This window comes from Lagopus leucura, unplaced genomic scaffold, assembly GCF_019238085.1.
Source record: "Lagopus leucura isolate 7727_CA_CO unplaced genomic scaffold, USGS_WTPT01 108-11_obj-0_obj, whole genome shotgun sequence".
NCBI lineage: Eukaryota > Metazoa > Chordata > Aves > Galliformes > Phasianidae > Lagopus > Lagopus leucura.
This window is the reverse complement of record NW_024965861.1, coordinates 7,367-14,365: the sequence shown is the minus strand read 5'-3', so window position 1 is coordinate 14,365 and position 6,999 is coordinate 7,367.

The following is a 6,999-nucleotide window of genomic DNA, read 5'->3' as shown; positions in this document are numbered from 1 at the left end:
TTTTTTTCCCCGGCACTTATTAAGGTTTCTTTTCCAGCAGCCCTAATGCTCTGCATGGCCTCGGGTGCCCTGAGCAGCACAGGAGGTGCCAGGAGCTGCAGCCAATGGAGGTTTTGGTGGCTAGGAAATGACATGAGTCCCCAAAGGGCGTGCTATCTACAGGGTTATTCTGTCCTCCCCTTGGCTGACCTTTCTCACCTTAACCTGACCGAAACTGCAATATACTCCTCAGCGATGCGGACTCGCTCATTTTGGGGGCAAACGAGCACTTTTGTGCACAAAACTCTCCCTATCAGCCCAAGCACAGGTTTGGAACGGCATCCCCTCCCCTCCCCCCCCCGAAGATATCAGTATTTTTAATATCAACCCCATGCATGGAGCTGATAATGTTGGGGCCAGCCCCAGCTGTACCTATCTCGAATCGGGAGCCCTTCTCTATCGCGCCCAGATAAACTCACCCTGCGGCTCCCTTGTGTTAAAAGGGTGAGGAAGAAAAAAAATAATAAATATATATGTATCTGGGGAGGTGCTGGGGGAGGATGCTTATGTCTGCACCATGGAACAGAGGGTGCCTTGCTGCCGGGGTGGGGGACGCTCTGTTGGGTCCCTCACAACGCACGGTGATCCCAACCCAATGGCTGCAGGGGACACTTGCATCCCTAAAGGAATGCTCATGAGACCAAAGCAGTGGCTCTATAAACTCCACCAGCAAGAGGCTAAGGGACAACGGTGAGATGTGGGTGGCACCTCTCCTACGGCATGGGTGCAGCCTCCCCGTGTGCGCCATTGGGATGGCAACCCAAGGCCGCTCCACGCCTCCTGCATCCTTGAGCATCCCCCAAAGCAAGCGGGGTCCGAACGGGGAGAGGCCCCACAGATCCCCCCCATCCCAACCACCCCTCTGTGTTCTACAGGTTCCCTTGGAGAGACGGAGGAAGACGATGGGAGAGCAGAGCCCATCCCACGCTCCACATGGACACCCACGGTGATGCTCACCCCAAAACGCGCACGTATAGAGCGAGAAAAAGAGAAAAAGAACAGAAAAAGCCGAGCCGAAAGGCAGAGCCTGAGAAAAACCAGCCCTGCTGATAGGGGAGAGATTGGTTTCAGCCGGAGCTGCTCCCCCTGCCAAGTCCACATCCTATCTGCGCGGGGTGCAGTTACTTAACATTCATCACCGGCTGAACTCTGTAACTTTATCAGCGCCCGAGCATGGCGCCATCGCCGAGCCCAGCCATTCCCGGCGCTCAGATAGGGCCGATAAACCGCTGATAGATTACAGGAGATTGTTTCACTTCAGGGGACGCGATTACTAATACTAATAGCAGAGAGCCCGCATCGTATCAAACAGCCGCCGCGGGGAGGGGGGGAGCGGCCGCGGGGGGCACGGGGAAATAATGAGAAAGAAAATACAGGAACAATGACAATGAAGTGACTTTACGTTTCAGATGGGGCCGATAAGGCCCTGATAGATTTTTAAGAGTGGAGAGAGCTTCTAATAGAGCCGTCCCCGGCGCATCAGATGGATTGGAGAAGATTGCCGCACAAAAATGGGGATGCGATCTGCTGCTGGAGGATTGGGGGGGGAAGGAGATGCTGCTGTAATGCCTTCATGTGGGGGGAAACTGAGGCAGCACCACACGGGGCGCAGGGACATGAAGGGATGCACAACTGGGATCAGGTGGCACAAGCGTGTGGTCCAGGAAACGGCCCCAAAAGCATCAGGGAGCAAATGGGCCTCGGTGAAAGGGACTTTTTTTGGGTGAAATGTCTCCATTTCCGTATTTTTCCTTGACTTGGAATAATGGTGTCCTGCTCCTGTGCAGGATCCCGGCGTTATGAGGCCTTGAAGGATGGGAGAGGATGGGATAGAGAGGAATGGGGATGAGGATGGAGTGCGATAGGGATGGGATGGAGGCAGGACGAGGATGGGAACGGTGCGTGATGGGAATAGGGAGTGATGGGGATGCTCACCCACTGCACAGCACCACGAACACCACAAGCAGCAGGTGACAGAGAGGCCACAATTCACACACTGTGCTAATCCAGTGACAAATCGGACCCACACAGGGTCACCCATCACCTCTCACTGCTGCAGGTCCCCAACCTGGGGAGCCCCAAATTCCTCCATCCAAAACTGCCAACATCCAACAACTGCCAGCAAAGGGATGGGGCCAGATTGTGCCCTCAAGTCTGAAACTTCAGCTACCAACAGCATCACGAGAGGATGAGGGTACAGCAGGATGCCCACCAGCCTCCAACATCACTGCTGGGGATGCTCCCACTCCCTCAGCATGCCACCAGTCCCAACTCTACGATCAATAACATGAGGACAAGCAGGGATACGGAGCACAGCACATCCCTGTGAGGCACAGTGTGCACTGAGCCATCAGTTGGGCTCCTGCATCTCTCGCTGCTCCTGTGGGTGCGCAGCCCCCAGTGCCCTTTGCAGCCCCCCTCTGCCCCCAGCAGCACCAATGCTGGGTTGGTGTCTGCACACCACGCGTGCTTGGGTTGCTTTTCTTTTTCTTTCTCTCTCTTTTTTTTTTTTTTTTTCCTGTTCTTGGCATTTTGGTGGAGCGAGATAAGGGTAAAAAACAACAGAGCTGCTCGGAGAGTGAAAAAGGGAGATAGATAACGCAGATACCGACTCCTACACAAAACAGTCCTGGCTTTATCGCTGCTTTTTATCGCAGTTCCTCTAAAAAAAAATAAAAAAATTCAAGAGAACAGCCCAACTGGAATGGGGCAGCACATTAAAAAATGAACTTTATACTGTTTGCTCTTTAGTTTTATGTTTGGATGAAACAAACTGAGATTCCCACAGCCGATACCTTTCCCTGTGCTAGGAACCAAAAAGCCTGCGAGTCCCGACGGCTCTGGCAAGGATGGTTAAGGGACATCAGCAATATTTAGGAAAACACCCAATAAGAGTGATTTTTTCAAGGCACCGGGCAGGAGGGGCTGAGCATCCTTAAGGCTGAATGGGATCATGATGAGGATGTGCCTGTGGAGCGAGGCTGGAACCATGCAGCAGCATCCCAGGGCTGAACCCAACGCACAGAGCACAACCAGCAGATGCAGAAAAGAGACAGGAAGAAGTCCTGGAAGCAGAGCTGGGGGGGGGGTGTGAGGAGGTCCAGAAGGAAAAGCGTCGCCAAGCGCAGCAAGCTGGCTGCAGTCCATTGGGAACAACCACACAGCACGTGGCACCACAGCAATGGGGGAAGCCGAGCATCCCCATGGCACGCAGCAAAGCACGGTGCCAGCAGGTCCCAAGTGGCCAAGTGCCACCATCCTTAGGGACACAACGCTCATGGCTGGGGATGCAGTGCAGGCAGCCTGGCTGCATGAAGCCACGCCACGCAGGGACCGAGGACGTAACCCGGCTCACAGCACGGCCCTGTGTGCTGAACCCCAAAAGCTGCTGCCCACTGTGCCCAGCCTCACCCTGAGAAAGAGGGAAAGGGAATGAAAAAAAAAAATATATAATAATAATAAAAATGGACCGGAGGTTTTTCCCCTCCCCTCGCGCTCCCTTCCCTACCTTCTTTTTGAAAAACATAATTTATCTGTGTATTATCAAGAAATCCAGACACTTTAATCAGTGAGCTATGAAGTCAGTATTTCCATTCTTATCTAGCGGAGGAGTGGAAATGGAGAGCAGATAGGCAGCTCCGAGCCGGGCCGTGGTGGGGAATGTTAATGGGAGGAGCGGCAGAGCCATTGGCTACCGAGCTGCCGCTATCGCTGCCATTATCACAGCCTTATCGCCGCAACCATCGCGGCGCAGTAATGGGGCCAGTTCAACTTTCCGCATTATCATAGAGCTGGAAGTAGCGCGAGAGGCCTCAGCTGGGAGATGGAGCGCCGTGAGCTGCCCCGAGTGCTGGGAATGGGGCTGTGCCCAGTGTGGGTGGCACTGAGACGACGGCACGGAGCTCGGTGAGCCCAAAGGATGGCCACCGCGCGACCCTATCGCATCAAATGGGCAGAGAGAGAGGAAGAGAGAGAGAGAGAGAGAGAGAGGCTTGCTTCCTATTCAATGGGAGATGTCAAGAAAATATGTTGATGTGAGAAACGGGAGATAAAGAATTATTTTAGAGGAAAAAAAAAAAAAAAAAAGAGGAAAAAAAAAAAAGCCGTGGAAGGCTCTTATCAGGAGTGACTCATAGGCACACACTCCTTAACCCCGCTGCAGCCCAAGGTCAGCAGTTACATTCCTTTCAGCATTTCATCCCTTCCGAAAAAACATGCTGCTACAGGAACAATGCGCAGCCTTCACTGCGGCGGCTGTCGGAAGAGGGAACTTTATTACCCCCGAAACACTTGAACTTTTCTGATAAAATATGGAGCAGGACAGCAGCCTCACTGAGCCCGGGCAGCCAAAACTCCTGAGTCAGGCGGCAGCGGCGGTCATGGGACACAACCGGCGAGCTGTGAGTTAGAGGAGACCTCCCCTTCCCCCAGGAGCTGTGGATGAGGCCTCTTCCCTTGCCCAAAAAGGCTCCACTTGACCCCAAACTGCAGGGTGCAGCAGCTCTGCCCCAGGCTCGGCCAACACCGCCGCTCCCAGCCTGAGTGCCATCCTTGCAATGGATGTGGGTGCCATCCACCCCAGTGCTGTGCATTACATCTCCGCTCCAGGATGACCCCATCTCACGTCGGTGGGAATCCGAGATGGGGACACACAGAGGGATGCAGGGCATGGCGTCGCCGCATCCACAGTTGCCTTTTGGGATGCTGCCATCCAATGCCTCTCTTCTGCCCTATCCACCGCTCCGTCTGCCACAACACCCCCGTGGACATCACGGCTCATTCCCAGCCCGCATCACCAGCCCACAACTCACAAAAGCCTCATAATCCACCCAGGGAAAAGAGTGACCTCACCAGCCTGCACACAGAGCACAAATCATGCAGACAACCCTCTGACTCCAGGTGCTGGGGACAGGGATGTCCCAAAGCACAGTGTTCATCTCCATCAGAGCGCTGGAAGCGGTCCCTGGCTCACCATGGTTCTCATCCTGCAGGCAGTGGGGAGCACAGCATGGGGCTTATGGGGACAGCAGCTTGGGGACAGACCTGTGGAGGGGTCTGAAGTTGGGGTAGCAGCCCACACAAGTCCAACAACTGGCAGAGCATGGCACAGCACAGAGCGTGGCATACAAATGACGATCGTGACACGGGAAGGCACAGAAGTGAGGTGTCCCTGCGCCACCATCCACGGTGACAACCCTTCCCCCAACCCCAGCAGATACGAGTTTGCCTTTTTCCAACCTCGCAGCATCACCTACGGTTGGCTCAAAGCCCTCACCCTGCCGTCAGCAGAGTTGGTGGCCATGCAGGATCAGACCCAGGATGGTGGGATGTCCCATAGCACTGCTGGCCACATCCCCACCATCACAGCACCAACGGCCTGGCCTGGGCCACCCCACCCTACAAAGATGCTCCAATGGGTCCTCACCTTTAAGTGCAGCTCCCAGTGCGTCCCAAGGGGATGGCAGCAGCTGGCTGCGGGGGCAGAGGTGCCACGGGGCCCTGCCAGCACTGAGTCACAGCTGGCAGGAGCTCGGAGGGGTTTGCACAAGAGGGGAGGGGTTGGCACGCGGGGTGGCAGCGCCCATGGGAGCAGCAGCAGAACCCTGCAGGACGTGGGGGCCGTCCCCATCAGTAGGACATGTGAGGGGCTGTGCCCCCCCCACCCCAATCTAACAGATAGGATCGGTTTAGGGAAGTGCTGCTTATCCTCAGGGGTCTCCCTGCAGATGAGGGAGGAAATCCTCCCCAACCCCAGTGTTCGGGGGGGGGGAAAAGCATTGCCTGCCACCCACTCCTCTCTGGCAGCACGGATGGGGAAACTGAGGCACGGAGGGTGGTGAGGATGGAAAAGTGCAGCAGCAGAACAACAGGAGGGGGGGAGGGGGGGAAAGGATGGGGGGAGGAAAATAAAAAGAGCAGAGCGGAGGGAGTTAGTCACCTGCATGCTACCGAGAGGAGTGACGCAGAGCCAACAGCGGGAGGAGCACCGGGAGGATCAGACACGGCGGGGTGACCGCTGGCACCAAACATAGACCCCAGCACCGGGGTTCCTGCAGCACCCACAGCCCCACTGCACTGCAACAGAGGAATATTGCCCCCTCCCCCCCCACCCCCTCCCCCCCCCCCGCCAATGGGGCTCGCTATCTAACACCATCACACGGCAATTAAAAAGTATCCACAGACAAAAATACGACAGCCCTCCCCCCACGCGCGTTTGCTGCGCTGAGCAGAATCGGAGATAGAGATCGGAAAAGAAAGTCAGTGCTCGTCAAAGTAATGCAACATCTGTAGGTGATAAGCTCGGCTTCTACTTGAGGCTGCTTTGCACACGCGGTGTGTGTATGTGCAGGGGGGGGAACACGCTGAGAAATAACAGCACATGCACGCAGCTGCCCCCCATCAAGTAATTAAAGCACCTGCATTAATCACAATTGCAAGGGAAGGGAGCGTGGGAGCCCTCCTGCCCCTCGTTGCTGTGTTTGTTGCTGCAGCGAGCGCTGCTCCAGCCTGGTTGGGAGAGATAAGCAGCCCTTATCTGCGCTGGCGATCTCTATCAGGATGGAGATCGGCTGCGCTTATCGGAGCACAGATCTGCTCTGGCTGAGAGCAGAATAGAAAGGGAAAAGGGAGAAAAAAAAAGAAAAAAAAGAGAAAAACCCACAGCCTCCTGCGACGACAACAAAAGTGCTCACTTCCAGCTCATTTAGGAAGGAAAATAAAATAAAATAAGTACATTTATATACTAAAAACAGGCCTCGGGGAGGTGCACGGGTCAATGTTATCGCCCCCCCATCGCGGGGCTGCGTGCCGCCAGCTGCTCGCTCATCAGCCGCGCTCCTGCGTTTGAAGTTAATAAATATCACGGGGCTATCAGCACTGGGGATCGGCTCCTGCGCTCTATCAGCCCCTCACATCTATCTGCCAGCAGAACAAAAGGCTGAAAATAAAAATAAAAAAATA